At 48.9% G+C, this 17,957-nt stretch overlaps 1 protein-coding gene across 4 annotated transcripts in view; it reads left to right on the forward strand.

Moving 5' to 3' along the window:
* The window catches only part of C1S (complement C1s), a 479,233-nt gene that overhangs the window by 327,408 nt on the left and 133,868 nt on the right, over positions 1 to 17,957 (forward strand). Inside the window, exon 1 of one of the 4 annotated variants that reach the window (XM_069650603.1) lies at positions 14,403 to 14,584. The exons of the other annotated variants lie outside the window; for them this stretch is intronic. The gene's annotated coding sequence lies outside the window, so the exon portion shown is untranslated. Of the gene's footprint in view, positions 1 to 14,402; positions 14,585 to 17,957 lie in introns of those variants that run through there. 4 annotated transcript variants of the gene reach the window in all.

Consider the following 17,957-nt stretch of genomic DNA (forward strand, 5'->3'; position numbering starts at 1 on the left):
TTTTGTTTCGGTCTTTGACTTTCGATTCCCGTGTTTGAGGGCCTTCTCTCCTGGGGCCTCTGGTAACTTGCGGTTGGTTCTGCCCTTTTGCAAAGGACATATACGTCATATAAAGTGCTCCTTTTGAGGCAGATATGTATATGTGGCACTTGGCGCATCTAATTTCCTACTAAGCATTGCAAGCCGCACGATTTCCTCAGCTTTCTTGCGTTTCCAAGCATATGTACATGTGTAATTGGTTGCATACCTTCATCGCTCTTATGGCATAAGCTTCTTATACTTGACATCTTCCTTTTACTTCAACTCAGGATGTTGCTTATCCTTGGTGTTTCATCTCTTTTCATCATTCACAGTTCATCGTTTTCTTTATCTGCGAGTCAGTCCGAGTTCTTGTGATGTCACCATTCGTCCTCCTTTAGGACTTTTGTGGCTTCTTCAGGCATTACGTTTCGACAATCATCATTCTGTCTCATTTGTCGATACGGTTTTCTCAATGGGTACCTTACTGTCTGGGGTTTCTTAAGTGTCGGTACTTCAATAGGCATTGTCCGTCTGATAGGTGCCAGGCAGAGTCCCAATGCGGCTCTCTGCTGGTTTATTTGCTCATCATACGTCACATATGTCGGCGTGACCGTTCCTGGAACTTCAAAATGGTCGGTTGGAGGGCAGGCCATATTTGAGGACTCCTCTACACTGTGCGGAAAGAAACATGTAGGATTTGGTGTGAGTCTAGCAGGTATAAAAGTATGAGTATTAGTATTGTGGAGTTGTGGGTGAGAGGAAGAGAATTGGCCAATAGGGCTAGTGTAATAGAGTGTATTCATTGTTTTTTTTATAGCTCACACGTTTGGAATTGGAAGCACTATGACACTTTATTTGTGAAAACTCACATAAAAATTGTGTTGAACTATTTAAAAATGTGTTTTTCTGACCTGATTGACACAGTAGTATGATTCTTGATCACGTCATCTACGCGGTAACAGACTAAGGGGATAGAAGTGTTTTGGATTGAGCTTTTGTTGAGGGAGTACCCCTTAGGTCTTGTCCATCTAGTCTCCAATTAGTAATTGTGATCCTGGGCAAATCATTTAATCTCACTGTGCCTGATCTGCTGACAGTGGGTGTCACTAGAAGTGATTTCGTTTGCAATTTTTCCTCTGAAGAAAACCCCCCATGGTTTACTAAACTATTGAATTGTTGCATATTAATAATAGTGAATATTTATATATTGCACAGCCCATTATTCGCTGAAGACCGATGCCACTGCTTACAATGCTATTTACTGTGATGTTGCTTCTGATCATGTCAATCCATATCATGCAAATTAGGGTTCTGTATATCTTTTGCTGGACAGGTCTGGAAGAAATATTAGAACATATCAGTACCTTGTATGCCTAGCAGTCCCACAGTGTTGTGATTTTGTTGCTCTGTGTATGGGCCTCATTACGAGAATGGGGGTAAAGAAAATAGGAAGGCGGAATGGTATTACCGGCATCGTTAACGGGTCCGGGCCATTACGACCCAACAACCCGCCAATACCGCCACCGCCCGTACCGTGCACCTCCATACCGGCTTGCGCGCGTACATGCACAACTTTGCAGAGGAAATACCGGGATGCCGGTAATAGGAGGACATCACAAGTTACACGGGTATGCACTTACCGGCATCCCGAAGACAGTAAATAGGTCCTGCATGACGGCGGCCATACATGCATCGCGGACCACCCGTAAACAGCAACCTGCAGTGAAGGCAACTGCCACAGGTGCACACAATCACCACAGGTGGAGTCAATGAAGCCTGTCTAAGTATAAAAAGAGTACACCCACACACCACACCCCTTCCCATACCAAAATGATACCACTAGCTGTTGCAATCATGGGGCTGGAGGTCATGCCTATACTGCTACAACTACAGCAACAACACCAACTACAACAACAACCACAGCCACAGGCAGCACAGAGGAGACGCAGGAGGAGAAGGAGGGTGAGACAGGCCCAGCAATTACCGCCAGTGCAGCCAGTAGTACCTCGTAGGCATCCACCAATCCCTATTATCAGAAAGTCCATTCAATCTAACCCCTGAGCAGATCCACACCCTGTACCGGTTGGACCGGGACATCATCATCACCATTGTGGACATGATACATGACGACATTGTCAGCCTCATTGAAATACGCACAATCATCCCCCCGCTACTAAAGGTGGTTTCTGTGCTCCACTTCCTGGCCACAGGCACCTACCAGCACACAGTGGGCCAGCTGCATGGTAAATCACAACCACTCTTTTCACGCATGCTGACCCAAGTGCTGGATGTCCTCCTGAAGCACGTTAGCACCCACATATCCCAACCACGGACTGCCCAGAAGATTGCCGGCACCAAAGTAGGCTTCCATGCACTGGCAGGCATTCCCAATTGCATCGGTGCCCTCGACTGCACCCATGTCGAATTGGTAGTCCCTCATGCCATAGAGGCTGTGTAGCGCAATCGCAAGCAATACCACTCCATCAATGTGCAGATGGTATGTGACTCCAGCAAGATCATCACACGTTGCGCCCGATATCCCGGATCTACACATGATGCCATGGTGCTGCGTAACTCCACGCTACCCCGTCACATGGAGCGACATGCTGGACGATGTGCCTGGCTGCTTGGTGAGTTGCCTGACTGGCCCATGGCAGTGCATCGGGGTTGTGAGGTGGGGGGGTGCATACTCCACAAGGGTGGGAATGGGCGGTGAGTGGACAATGCACTCAGAGCTAAACACTTCTGACCTGAACCTCCCAACCCGAACATGACACATTACTGCCACACATTGGACCAATGGCGTATATCAATGACAACATGTAAGACGCACAACCAGGCCACCATGGGTGTGTCAAGCAATGGGTATGTCAAGCAATGCATGACCAAACACGATTGCAACTGGGCCAATGTGGCTAGTGTGATTATGCACAGAGTAGCATACACTGCAATCATGGGAGGCAAGACATTGTTCTGCATCCACAGTACATCCACATCAGCATTCAAGTAATCACCCTGCATCTTCTGTTCACCGCCATCCAAACTAGCACGCCATATTGCAGTACACAATGCTTCTAAATAATCTTTGTGCATATGTACAGGGACATGTGCATGTTAACAGCAAATAGCTGCGGCCTTGGCTGTGAATCCTGAAGGTGGCAGCTCAGAGTGACTCACACAGACCTCTTTGTACTCCGATGCAGGTGATGGAGGATATCCCTTGAAGCCGTGGCTACTTACCCCTGTGTGGAACCCGCAGAACAGCCATGAAGAGGAGTACAATCTGGTTCATATCCGTACCCGTCTCATGATTGAGCAGACCTTTGGCCTGTTGAAGGCGCGGTTCCGCTGCCTAAGCAGGTCTGGTGGAGCACTCCTTTATAGGCCTGAGAAGGTGACAAAGATCACCATGGCCTGTGTCATGCTGCACAACATGTGCGTCCGGAGAAATGTACCACTGCCACCTGACATTGACATGCATGCACCGGGTGTGGATGATGAGGATGAAGATGGAGGAGAAGCAGCACCCCTGCCAGTACGTGATGCACAAGATGGCCGTGTTGTATGTCAATCACTGATTGACGAATACTTCTGAACCACAGTGACGTTGATGGATATGTGTCAGTGCTACACTGAGCACTGGGTCCATGTGGACATGCACACAGGGTATGTGGGGAGTTGGGCACTGTGCACTGTCATTAATAAAATGAATACACACGAAATGAACAATGTCCAGGCATTAAATGATTTTCTACACAACGGGTGTATTAATGTAAACTACAGAAAAGTGCCTCACCCCTCCCCTCTCCCCCAACACACCAAAACTCCCCATACCCCCAATGAACTCCCCATACCCCCAATGAACTCCCCATATTCCCCAATGAACACCCCCTTATTCACCTATACACCACCGACACCATCTCCCCCACTTCCTTTGTTGACCCACACTATTTTCGTGCTTTCTTTGTGTCCGGGGGCAGCATTTTGGACTGCCTCGCACTCCGCCTTGTCAGTCGCACAGAGCTGGAGGGTGCCAAGGATGTGGGTGTAATGGATGTGGTGGATGCCGTAGTGATTGGCACGGCTGGCGCCGGTTGTTGCTGTTATATGTGTTGCAGTATGGCGGTCAGGACCTGCGTGACGACCCCCAGACTGTCACGTATCATAACCGCAGGGGCATTTATGGTGGCAGTGTTCCCTGCAATGGCCTGCGCAATCTCTCGCCTTGTATCCTCTCCATCAGCCACATATTGATGAACTAGTTCCAGCATGGAGTCCTGCCTTGCCTTCACCCTTGATAGCCGTGCCTCAAAGTCAGTGGGAGCAGCAGAGGTTGAGGGTGCTGCGGCAGTGTGTCCCATTGCAGGGCTGGCCTCTGGGTGGTACTGAGTTTGGGGCTGTGCAGCAGAACTCCAGGATCCAGCATGGGGATGGAGAGTGAGGCCTGAGTGGCGTGTTGGGGGGTGGACGGGGGCTTGAGGTGTGTGAACATGACGCATGGATTGCACCTTCTTGGTCCACACACTCCTCCGCTCCTATGTCCACGTCACTCAGTGGGGCTGTGGCTGCTGCCTCACCCACTGAACTTGTGGCAGTGGAATGGGTGCCACTGGCCTCCCCTTCCACTGTTGTTGGCAGCTCTGTGGTTGTAGTCTCATCCGCTGCTGTGGGGCCCTCATGTGCCGGCATGGCCTGTGCACTCGCCCTGGCTTGCACTGTGTGCCGCGAGGCTGCCCCGGAGGTGGTTTGGCCAGTGCCCGGTGGTTTGGCCCGGCACGTGGATGGCCTTGTGGATGGGTCTTGACTGCCATCTTCTCCATTGGTGCCTGGGGCGGAAGAAGAGATGCAGAGCATCAGTGATGGTGTGACATGCAAGATGCATGAGATGGTGCTGTGGAGTTTTTCATTTCTCATGCATTGATATTTTACAGGTGTGTCACACAGGGTAGTTTGAAGGGGGGCATATTGGCATTAGCCATGACGTCTCAATTTGGCAATGCTGCATGCCAGATGGCATGCCGTTGTATTGGGGTTTGTGTGATGTATGACATGGGAATGGTCCCTGTGTGTTGGGTGTATGTTGGTAATGGGATTGGCACTCAGCATGCATTTCAGTGTGGCAGGGTTTGGGCCTCCATCTGGACATGGATATGTTGATGTGTGTGTGATGGGACATGCATTGCCTTGCCTAGGCTCCATTCCACATCACTTGTGCTACATCATGGTTTGCCCTACTGGCGTATGCAGGGTCACTCACCTCTATCTCCAGATGTTGCGGCACCCGTCTCCATCTCCCCGAAGCCATCGATAGACTCCATCTGGATGGTAGCACTGCATGTATCCTCCCAGCGCATTAGTTTGATCGGGGAGTGGGAACCCCTGCCTGTGGCCATGACCTCCCTCCGATTGCTGGCCAGGATGTTACGGACCCTAAGGCGGAGGTCATTCCACCTTTTCTTGCAGTCTTTGACTGTCCGTGGGGTGGTGCCGACTGCAGACACCTTGCGCGCTACCTCCTCCCATATCTCCTTCTTCCTCTGCTGTGCTTCACTTTTGAGGTTATGGGTGTTGATCTCATCAGCATGGGCAGCAAGGGTGTCTGCCAACATGTTAAATTCCTCATCAGAGAAACGATTTCTTGTGCAGGCGGGGGTTGGATATTCGGGTTGCCTTAGACATGTCGTTTTCAAAGGCCCTGGTCTCTCCTGTGCAACACTGGTGGTTTGGGAGGATTGCAATGGATTGTGTTTTTAAAGATGGCCGCCGGCGCATTTCCCATTCCGACGGGATGACGTTACTTCCGGGTCCGGTATTACGAGCCCGGTATTAGCATGATGTTATTACCGGGTCGGTATTAAGGGGTGCTTCCTAGGCGGAGGCGGTATCGGTGGGTCCTGTGATGCCGCTATCGGGGGGTTGGAGGGCCTTTAGCGGCATGGCGGTATGGCAATTACCGGCATGGGGGTTCACGCGTGCTTGCGCACTCGTAATCAGCTGCTATTAGCAGCGTCAAAGAGCACGGACCCGCTACTTACTCCATGCCGGTAATGGGCTTGTTTTTAGCAGGATTCTTGTAATGAGGCCCTATGTGTTGAAGAGCCTTGCGGAGGGGCGGCCTAGCAGGTGCCCCCCATTTTGGCAGTCTTACTACACAGCAACATATTTCTTTCCATCATGACATTAAATTTGCACTTTGCATTGTGTGCATGTTACAGGCTGCCCTTTGCTGGCTGCTGTCACCTTAACTGATGACTTTAAATGTGCGCTTTGCAGCAGGTTACAGACTGCCTTTGATAGCACCCTGCATCCAGCAGTATTATCACCACTTTGCCTTTTACACTGGTTTCACCTGTGTTAGCACCTCGCTGACAAAGTAATTACTAACTTTTCAGTGGCAGTTTAGTGTTTCAGCTCCCCTGTGGCTGCATGCCAGGTAAGATTAAAGAGCATTTCTTTGTTTCCATTCTTATTTAAGTAACCCAAGGGCGACACATACCGTGTCCACCCCTCCTAACTGTAAGGGGGGGCCTAATCATATTGAAACGGGCCCCCATGAGCCATGACAAATGTTTAGCTGGGCCCTGTGAGCAAGCGCTAAGACTGCTCTTTGTTATTCCACTGTGCATGGCTGACCTCCAGCATGGAGGGAGGAGGGCCTGTGGGTGAGCGCTAAAACTGCCCTATGTTATTCCCTGTGCCTGCGTGCCAGCAAGGAGGGATGAGGGCCTGCAGGGATGTGGCTGATGTGAAGAGATTGGAAGGGTGGCAGACCAGGACACGGCAGCGGCCCGCTCGCACTTTGTCCATCACCCCAGTGCTAAATATGCCCTCTGCACACAGCAGGTGGCCTTGTCCTAGTTTTTCTTATACCAAAGTATCAGCTGGGATTTTTGCATATATGTTATAGTTCCTATTTATCAGCAAAAAAAGCTGCAGATTTAAGGACCCTAACTTCTTAAACATCTTTTGGGGTTTATAGAAATAACTGCATTTACAAAGGCACCAGTTGACGTATTATTTTCAATACAATGTTATTAAAGTTGAAGAAATCCGGTGGAGGTAAGTTATAGAATGTGCAGAAGAAGTCACCAGTTAAGTCATCAATGGTGTTCTCCCCGCCTCTAGAGCAGCAATTGCTTGCTTTGCCTCTTCCACAACATCCTTTTACTTTACTTTAATTTATTTATTTGTAGTGCGCAGCCACAAACCCGTGGGCGTGAGTGCGCAAACAGAGACAGACAAAAACAAATAACACAAGCAGTCCAAGACAACGGGAGAGCAGTCAGGCAGCAGAGAATTACTAGGAGTGAGCTGAATTATCCTGAGACTGTCTTCAGCTGAAAGAAGAGGAGCTCCATTAAATATGCCATCTATCTTATCCCCCCACTCCACCCCCACAATGTCTCTGACATTAGAAACTCTATCTAGAAACACCTCCAATGTGACCATCGCTGCACTCTCATCACATTCCTTCTCGGTTTTTAAATAAGATGGCCGCCATCATTGACCCCACTGACACTTGTCTTAACCAACACAATGTTTGGACATAATTTCTAATAGGATTCCATGAGCCTTTTGTACAGACATTTTACTGTATTTTGTGTTTTTTTTGCTCCCAATGTAAATACTGCAGTCTGATGGACTATTGTAGAATTGCAATTCCAACGCTTTGATTTCTTTTAATAATCACTATTTAAAAAATTTTTTTTTTAAAGAATTTCTTACAAATGGAATAGCATTCTCATCACCGAGTGCAGAACTATTGGTCACTTGGATATTTTACAGAGTCTTGCTGGTATTTGGTTTACTTGCGTCATGAGAGGATGCCTCGTTTTTGATGAAACGCAGGACCAAATAGAAATAGCAAGGTTCAAGAAAACAAATGGAATGGGCAAAGCTTTTCACATCAAAGTCGCCACCACATGGAATACTCTTCCACTACAATAAAGACTGGAACCATCATACACCACTTTTCATAAAAAACTTAAGACCCACCTTTTCAGATAACGCTCTTCCTGAGTTAGCCGATTGCCCCCATTAATACTATGCATGTGATTCATGTCGTCTTGTGGCCTGTCTGATATTCTGTCTCATGTCTTTATGTTGGTGCCCTGATGCCTGTGGGCTAACGGTGCGATATAAACAAATAAATAAATAAAGAAAGAAAGAAATTAGTGATATATTATCAAGTCTGATTGGCCAGCCACGTTACAATTGTGTCTGGTGCTGGCGCACCCATATAAAAAAAACAGTTAAAGAATGTACTGTATGACACATTCCCTGGGGGCGGCGGGGGGGGGGGGTGCACGTGTCTCCTAGTATCTCAACTGCTTCAGTGTACCCCTCTCCTGTTTACTGTAGGCTGGCCCTCAAACGCCCCCTCAAACTCAGAGGGTTGATGTCAAAGAACAAGACAAAAGCGGCTCCACCATTCTTGTCGAAGTTGTTTGAATGTCACCTGTTTTAAATGTTAGTTAACTCAGTGCAGGTTCCTGTAATTAATATAATTAAACTTAAGAAGAGAGGCCTCAACAGCTACCGTGGCAGTTTAGTAATCTGTTATAAAGGCACTGCTATAGATAAGAACACTTACAGATCAGGTGCCCAAGACACTCAAGTAATTGTCAAGTACCGCCTCACTTGCCGTGAGGACCCCTCAGAGCCGGGAGGCCTACCGTGTTCAAATAAAATGCAGACACAGACGGCCGGGGCAAACATTCGTCTTTATTGTATGCCATCTATTAACATACTGCCCTTCCCTTATTCACTCCCGCCCCCTCCCTAGCCCAACGTCATTTCCCTAAACTCGGCCCGGAACGCGGGCTTTCCCACACAATGATGTGAGAGGGCGCCTGGCCCACATTCACAACATGACATTGCCCCCCTTTTTAACATGTCAGTTCGCTGCCCGGCTTACTCCATTTCTTCTATCAGTCTCAGGGGCTTGATGCAACATGTCTCGTGTCGCATTGGATGATTGTGCACATCAGGGGCCGGTGGTTCCTCCACCTCTCCCCTGCTGGCTTCTTATTCTGACTCCTTGCCGTCCCCTTGGTAGGAGTCATCCGAGAGATGGTCGTCTTGACTGCTGCCCACTGGTTCCCAGGCTTTCTTGAAGTGTGGAGAGTTTCACATTATGGACTGTTGCTGGTCTCTGCTGGCTGTTATCATGGTGCCCTTTTTGCTGGTTACCACCAGCCGTTCGGGTGCAGAGGTAGGGGTCTTCTTTTCTCACTTTGACTGCTGTAAAAGATTGCGGTGTCCCAGTTCTATGTCGCACTCATTTGCCCCTCGACGGGTATCTGCTTTGTCTTTCATTTTTTCTTTTTCTGCTTGGTCTCGGGTCCTGGCCTGTTGTTCCAGGGGTGCTGGGGGCTCATGCTTGTTGTCTTCGGGTAGTCGTGTTCTTACCATTCTGCAGAACATGAGGTCCGATGGGCAGACTGCAGTGGTGCTATGTGGAGTGTGCCGATACTCGCACAGGAACTGATATTATGCTTGTTCAAATGGCTTGTTCATGATGTTGGTGATTTGTAACGTTCTTTTGCTACTGGCCATGAATCTTTCCACAATGCCGCTGCCTTGAGGCCACTGTGGGGTTATCTTCCTGTGCTGGAACCTAATGTAGCATGCACATTTTTCAAAGGCATGGCTGGTGAAAGGCAGGCCGTTGTCTGACTTTATGATCTTTGGTATTACGTAGGTTGACAGCTTGCGGTCCAATGCGGGGATGACACAAGTGGCTGCTGTAGATTCGATGAGCTGGGCATCTGGGAAACGTGAGTACTCATCAATTAGTACGAGAACATATGTGCTGTTTCGTAGTGGTCCGAAGAAGTCTCCAGCCAGTTCTTCCCACATGCTTTCTGGGAGCTGGGGCATCTGCCGGGGGTTGGGATGAGAGGGCGGAGCAACCTGAGCGCAGATGGTGCATTTGCCTATTATTTCTTCTACTGTGGCGCCCAGTTTGGGGAACTATACATTCTGTCGTAGGAGGCATTTTGTGGATACTACCCCCGCCCCCGGTGGCCTTCATGCGCTAGCATGACCGTCTTTTCTCTCTGCGATTCTGGAATAATTACTTTGCAGCCTTTCATGATAATGTGGTCTTCTACGATTGTGAGTTTGTCCTTTATCAGCTCATGCTTCGCACACCTTCTCTTATAGGCTCGGGTTTGTTTCTGACCAAACAAAAAATGCAGTTATCCATGGATAAACTGCATAACCTCCTATAATTAATTCATAAACATTTATGCGTAAAAATGCTGCATGATCCCCTCGAAGACAACAACCCTACTTAAAGAGTGTATGTTTTAGATGTAAGACAGCATGCCAGAACTCATTTGTTTCAAATTAATGTAATCATTTTTTAATTATAGAAAACTTTTACAAAAGAGCATATCAAATATAATAACAATACATCTATAAAAACCAATTGTCAAGAACACACATTTTATCACATCAACAAAAAAGCTCACATCTCACATATCGTTACCTTCCATATTCTGTCATCCCCATACATACAAAAATCACTCATACTTGTGCAAAAAACGCAATCCTGGTACTTTTGTTCTGAGACTCAGAACATCCCATCCATATGGGTTTGATATTTTACTAGTTCCAAAAGTGCCTATTTAACAATATTTTTTCCACCAAAAGATGTAAGAACACTGGGTGGGTATTCCAAGACTAATTATTCATGGACCCATGTTAATCCCCATATTTGTCTATAAGAAACCCAAGTTAGAGCCAACTCTGGGAGGAGTAGGCTCTGTGGTATTGTCAACTCGAGTTTCGGGCTACCAGAACGGTCTACACAGCTTCCGTCTGGTGCACCTAATCAGGACGTATATATTACAAACCAAGACACAATTACTAAAAACAGAATTCAAATTGATGTGAATTGACAAAGTTCATTCAATTTCAAAGAGGCAGTTTCTTTTTACAGGGTGTTCAATAGTGGTAATCCAAATACGAATTTTTCGAAAGCAGCTTCTTGATTCGCAGAGGTGTTGTTTTCTCCCTGCTGGATATATTGTGGCCAATTGGTTCAAGTGCACGAAACCAATGGCACAAGATCCCTGTATTTTTCCCAAAAAGAGGAAAACACTGGATGTGCACAGTGTCTCACACTCAAGGTGTCAGCAGTCACTGGTGTGTGTACTTAAATGTCAGCCAACCATCTGGGAAAAGCGAGTCCCGTTGTGCAGCACTACCGTTAGGTGTTCGGATTTGTTTCTGGCCTGATTCCTGAGGTGGGTTGTCTTCCCTGTCTTGATGCAGTGGGCCACGAGCGTGAGTGCTGCGTCTCGTTGCGATTCTTTCGCTAGCGTGGTCCAGTCAACAGGCAGAGGTTCTAGGTGAATAATGTAATTAATGCCTGCAGCTCAGGGAACTCTTGGATTGTCATGGGAAACTTGGGGGAAAAAAAGGTGTCAGGGCAGAGTTTGTCACTCAGAGCTAGGTAACAACGACAAGGAGGTGAAGCATGTACGCCACACATCCGAGTCCCCAGAATTGTACAGCGCATGCATTAACCCACTCTTTTTCATGCGTAGTCTGTTCTTGCTGGGTGAGTTTTTGGATTGCGTTGGGGTACCCGGTGGCACCAATGGAGCGGGGTAGATTCAGGGGGCGTGTGCCTGGTACTCACATTCAGGATGACGTATATGCATGTGTGGGGTTCAGGCATGGGCTGCCCGCCGGCCACCTGGCACTCCTGCTGTAGCAGCTACCGGGTCTCGGACAGCAGGCTCTTGTCGCTCATCTTGGTGACTGACGATCCAGTGCAAGAGTCTGTCCAGTGCTCGGCCCTGCTGCTGGAGTAGCTTGTGGCCACTGTCCCTGCAGCAGTGCACTGCTTCCTCGCACACCTTTCACACAATCCTCATGCTGGGACACGGGGGATTCCCTCCCGCATGCTCTGCATCACCTCTTACCAGCATGGCCGAGACAGGCCTGCTGCTTATCCTCTGCCGGGGGTGGGCAGCTTCACCGGAGGACGGTGGCCACACCCACAGGAGCTGGCCTTCCTTATCGGACTCCAGTCCCCAAAAGTGCATGGCATTTACACAGATGTCGCTAAGCAACCAGAGCACCCGACTGGCCGACCCGTGACACAGACGTGCCGCGCTTCAGCTTGCGTTTTTTTTCAAATAGTTTGTCGTTTTCAATGTTGAAAACAGCAAACTATTTTAAAGAAATTGCAAACTCCATCTGGTGCTGCAAAGATCATGCCAGAGGTAGCAAGGGAGACGGTACGGGTCCTAAATGACGTCCCTGGATGTTATCGCTATCATTGTCCGGCATGCAGGCACGGACGTCCTTTGGGGCAGGGGTCAAATGACATCACTTCCTGTGTCAATTCGGGGTGGGGTCAAATGACATCGCTTCCTCTGATGTGATTGAGGAGGTCAAGGGTCGTTTGATGTCACTGGTGAAATGACATTCTTGCATGCAGGCCTGGCTTGTGGTGTGTCTTCATGCCAACATTAAATCCACCGGCATGGGATACTTCACAGCCCGGCTTCCAAACCCAGGACAGTTGGCAACTGCTGGTAAAAAAAAAACAGCCACATCTCCCTGCAAAGAATGAAGTCCTCAAGGTCCTTCCGGTTTGGCACTAGGCAATAGTTTCGGCTTCCTCCTTTACGGAAGTGTTCAAAGTATAGGAATCTGGCGCAGACGGCTTTGTTGGAGGACCATTTTTCCAAGTAAAGAACGCCACGAGCAGAAAGTAAATGTTACCAATGAAAATTCCAGATACAGTACTTTCAAATGACCGCCCGAGGGCGCAAATGTACTACAAATACGTTCCCAGTGTTTTAAACGATTTAATACATCAAATACCTTTTGTTTAAGCGGGTTAGTCAAGTACTCGAACGTGAGAAATTAGCGATATTAAAATAAAACTCTTGTACCTGCTTTCGTACAAATGGGGGTGTATACACCCAATGTCTTTCCTGCAGAACAGACGGCACTGAGAAACATAAAAACGAGTACAGCAATCCCGGGCGCTGCCACGCAGGATAAACTGGAGACCGCATAGGGGCTGTGAGCATGGAGCAGGCCGGGCACGGGCAGTACGGGTGACAGGAGAACAGGGACGTAAAGGCGCTGAGCAAATAAGAACACACAGGGCCCGATTCGTGGAATATTCACGCGGTTCAAAATGACTTTGCAGCGCTGAAAAGTGACCTTACACTGCCGACACAAACCCTGGTTTCATGGAACTGTGCAAAGTGTATTTTTTTCAGTGCAGAGTCAGCGCAAAGTCATTGTTGCTGTACAAAATGAACTTTTCACTGACTGAGCCACTTTGCACCGTGCAAAACATTCCATGTATCGGGCCCACAGAGTCTGGGGTGCAGGGTCAGGTTGTGTAGGTGGCGGCACAAGATGGGGTCTACGACAGATACAGGAGAGCAAAGGTAAATCTGGAGACTACATATGGCCTCTTCCTCAAAGACAGGCACGGAAAATGGGCACAGGGGCAGCAATAGAACTGAGCATGTAAAGGCACCCTGGGGGCAGCATAAGGCCCTTCTGTTGGGAACCAAAAGAGAAACAGCACAGGCTAGATGGGCCCAGCGGCCCTTACCTGGCTAGCTGCCATTCTGTTTCTGGGCACAGTATTAAGGCGACAAGGTAGCTCTGCGGGCCAGTGCCCCTACTGCAAAGAGTTGTGTGTGCAGTGCGCACTGCAGGCAGCTGGTGCCAGTACCGGTAACAGCTCAGTGGGGTAACGCACACGCTGTGGCGATATGTGGCCACTTGCGTGGCAGAGATTTCCTTCCCTGTAAGAAGGGTGTCGGGGGGGCGATGTGTTTTCTGGGAAGGAATGTGGGTACCCCACAGGTGACAAGGGTTTCCTTGCACCATGCATGTCAAAGGTTGCGTGCATGTAAGTTAACTCAGGGGGTCAATGCGCTTGAGGCAGAGATCTATGTGCCACCTCTGAGCCATAGATATCCGATCGACCTCACATTTGCTCAGCTGGTTAATGCGCCTGCAGCAGATCTCTCTGTCCAGCCTGCGGGTCACACAGGTTGCAAGACCGGCAGTGTTGTGAAGCTGGGCAACTGACCTGCCGTATCTACGTGTACACTGCAGTTTGTAGAGTCTGATCACAGTAAGATAGCGCATGGAGTTAACCCGCCTGTGGCGCGAGCTATCTGTGCGCTCTGCAGGTCACAGGGCCGCGGCCTTGGCTGGGAGCGGCCACGGTGCGATGTTTGCTTCTTGTTTGGTAACTTGGCCGCGCTCCCCTTCGCGAGTCACCTGATTTCCCGAAAGCGGCTCCCTTTTGCGCTTTCTATTCCCGACCCCGGTTGCTTAATCTCGGGAAATCCTCCTCCTTCCTCCCAGTCTGGCACTCTCACCGCTCCCCCTCCTGCTGGCTGGGCCCGGGCCTGCGGCAGGGGGCGCCCCTGGATAGGGCCAGGCGGTGTCGAGCACAGGTGGGCTCCCAGATGTGAACAGCTGTGGACGATCGCGCATGAAAACGAGATCTCGCCCTGCACTAAGGAAGGCTTCAGCGGGGTAGAGCCCCGAGGCAGGACAGGTGAGAGGGCGACTAAGCGTGACTGGGAGCCTGACATGCTACACAAGCCGCGCGCCGGAAAAATGGCTGAGCGGGTTAATGTACCTGCGGCAGGGATCCGAGAACGGCATGGAGGTCATCGAGCGCAAGACCCTATGGCGTTAAAGCGGCTACTCCAGGTGCCTTTGTGTCAGCGTGCAGGTTCCAATCACACAGGACGATAGCTCAGTGGGTTAATGCAGTGCAGAGAATACGCAGGCAACCTGGAGGTTAATGGTTTCAGGACTGGTAATTTATTTAAGGAGGTGAACGTGCTCATTGCAGACGCCTGAGCTCCTTATGCAGCTCAGGGGGTTAAGCGCCTGCGCTATTTGCCTATTTTCACTCCAATGGCCACAGGATCCAGTCGCAAGACGATAGCACAGTGGGTTAATGCAACGCAGAGATCTGTGACCACCATCCGGGCAACTCGTTATGGTCCCAGTAATACAGGTCAGCGGATTTCTAACCCTTTTAACACATGTTTTAACAAATGAAATGCAGGCAGGATAACAGATTTCATACAAGGGCTGTTCCACTTCGAGAACACGTACGGGCAAAGCCGATAGTTCAGGCTTTGTAAATATAGATGGCAAGGTTTTCTTGTACCCCAACAGGACACAGCATTCTTATCCCCTGCAGTTGCAATTCTAGATCTATTGGCTTTGCCAATGCTTGCTCTTTTACATGTAACATTACAGCATAGGGCCTGACTGCGAGTTGGATGGTATCAGCAGTCCTAATACCGCCACACTGCATTATCATTACCTCCGGTGGTAACAGCATGTCTCCGCCTGATACCGGAGGTTTTTACTCCACGCTCTGAAGTCTCGTAAGTCTTCATTGGGGTGTGGCGGTATTGCCACACCAATCAACACCGCGGCAACCATTACCGCCATTCTTTGTGGCGATAATACCTCCACTCACCAATGGGTGCTTTTTTTGACTGTGCAGTTTGTAAGCCATAATCAGGTGAGTGGTAACACAGGCGGAAGCAGCCTTACCACTGCCGCCATGCTCCTAACGAGGCCCATGATGTCTGCCAGATTGCCACGCGCCACGTGTGCACTGCAGTGTATGGACAGGGATCGAAATCAGGATTTGTTGACCGGAGCAAAAAGAAGCATCTCATTACCTCCTAACCTCCTCATAGCCAGCTCCTCCTCATAACCAGTTAGGGAGGAGCTACCTCTGGGGAACCAGGAGCTAGACGGCAGTGTGCAGATCTAGCCCTGTGCAAGACGCAAACTCTAACTTTCTGTCCATTTCATGTTATTCAATATGCTCTAAATGTCCCTCAGGTGTGTTCTTCATTCTCGCTTATTCCCAAACATACACCGGTAATATCACATAGCTAGGCTTGTATGGCACCACTTCCCACAGGTGCCAAAAGTAGCCCCCGGTGGCTACTGATGTCAAGCTAACAAGGCCCCCTTTGGCTGTTGCCAGGAGCTAGATAGCCCCCAGCTCCTGGCAATTTCCAACCCCGCAGTCCTGTTTTCCTTTCCCTGGCCAGCCCCCGCCATGCATGCTCCAGAAATCAGCCAGATCTGCTCCATGCGGCCATCTCGCCCCCTGTGGGCTGGATGAGACGGCGCGGCTGTCTTCCTGTGTGAACCACCCACAGGGCACAGTAGAGACGGCCGAGAGGAGGGGCACTGGCGTGCAAATAAGCACGGGCACCCCCAATCTGAACGTTTTCAGAAGTGTTGCCAGGTATAACAATTGCTCGAATTTGAAAAAGCAAGTTCAGTGCAACATACTACACAAACATCCACAGCTTATTTTAACAAAAGCGGAAATTCACAACCCCCTCCCTCAGTTTTTCCCCGAAACTATTCACACTACCCATGTCCATGGAAACACACTACCTTGAAAATACAATAACCTGTAACCAAAAGTGTTCTAGAATAGAATGCACACACTCATTGACAGTATTGAATGAATACATTGCATGCATGCAGTTTTGAGCTGAGTGTAGCGTTATGCTGGAGCTCAGAGTTGTCACACACAAGGGAAACACACACTGAACAGAAACATTACCACAGGCTGGCACGGGTCGGACTAATGTTGGCTGGTTTGAATCACGACTGCGCCGCCTCAACACGACGTCACTACCGTTAAATGTGTTCATGTTTATTCCTATTTATTTATTTATTTTGTATTCATTGATTTATAGTGTGCCTATTGTTAGACTGATTAGAAACAGGAGGCATCTGGCAGGAAACACTATGTAAAAACTTTATAATATTATGAATCTATTTTACTCCAAGGCAGCACCTCTACAAATACTGCATCAGTCAAGATGCAGTGGGCCAAAGGATGGCACTCAGCATGACAGACGTATACCAGAAGCTGATTTGATAAGAATGATACATGCCACGACGCCCACCCAGCAGCTTTGTGAAACTTCATAGTAACAACTAGACTTGTTTACAAAAACTTGAATCTACAGGTGAAGACGGTCCCAATAATTCAATCCAGAGATCCTTCACTGGAATGTATAATTATATGCAGTAGTGCAACAGTGTTGCAAACAGCAAACATGTTCCCGTTCACTTTATGTTGCCACAATGGCCCCATTATAGGCACTCTTTGCATCATGTAATGATCAAAGGTCCGTAGACATCTCGGGTAAGTTCCATTAGTCATCTTTATTCCTGTTACGTTAAGTTGACAAAGTGTGAACCACTGGCTCCATCACCTAGGCAGGAGCTCGCTCTCCATCTGGCATACTGTGCAACCTTCCCTACAAGCATTCCTGCACTCACAGCTCAACATTCTCTCAGACACACCAACATTCTCTCCTGCATCCCCACACACCTGCATTCACACCAAGCACGATACAGCACATCTCCCTGCTTCACACACACAAAGCCACAAGGGAAACATCCAGGGGACACTCAAACAAAGCACACCAACATTTTCTCATGCAGTCCCACGCACCTGCATTCACACCAAGCCCAACACAACACATCCCCCTGCTTCACACACACAAATTCACAAGAGGAAACATCCAGGCGACACTCAGACAAAGCACGCCAACATTCTCTCCTGCATCCCACACACCTGCATTCACACCATGCACGATACAGCACATCTCCCTGCGTCACACACACAAATCCACAAGGGAAACATCCAGGGGACACTCAAACAAAGCACATCAACATTCCCACATGCATCCCCACACACCTGCATTCACACCATGCATGATACAATACAACTCCCTTCTTTACACACACAAATACACAAGAGAAACATCCAGGGGACACTCACACAAAGCACACCAACATTCTCTCCTGCATCCCACACCTGCATTCACACCATGCACGATACAGCACATCTCCCTGCGTCA

The sequence above is a fragment of the Ambystoma mexicanum genome, chromosome 3p (genome assembly GCF_040938575.1).
Source record: "Ambystoma mexicanum isolate Mex_15411 chromosome 3p, UKY_AmexF1_1, whole genome shotgun sequence".
NCBI lineage: Eukaryota > Metazoa > Chordata > Amphibia > Caudata > Ambystomatidae > Ambystoma > Ambystoma mexicanum.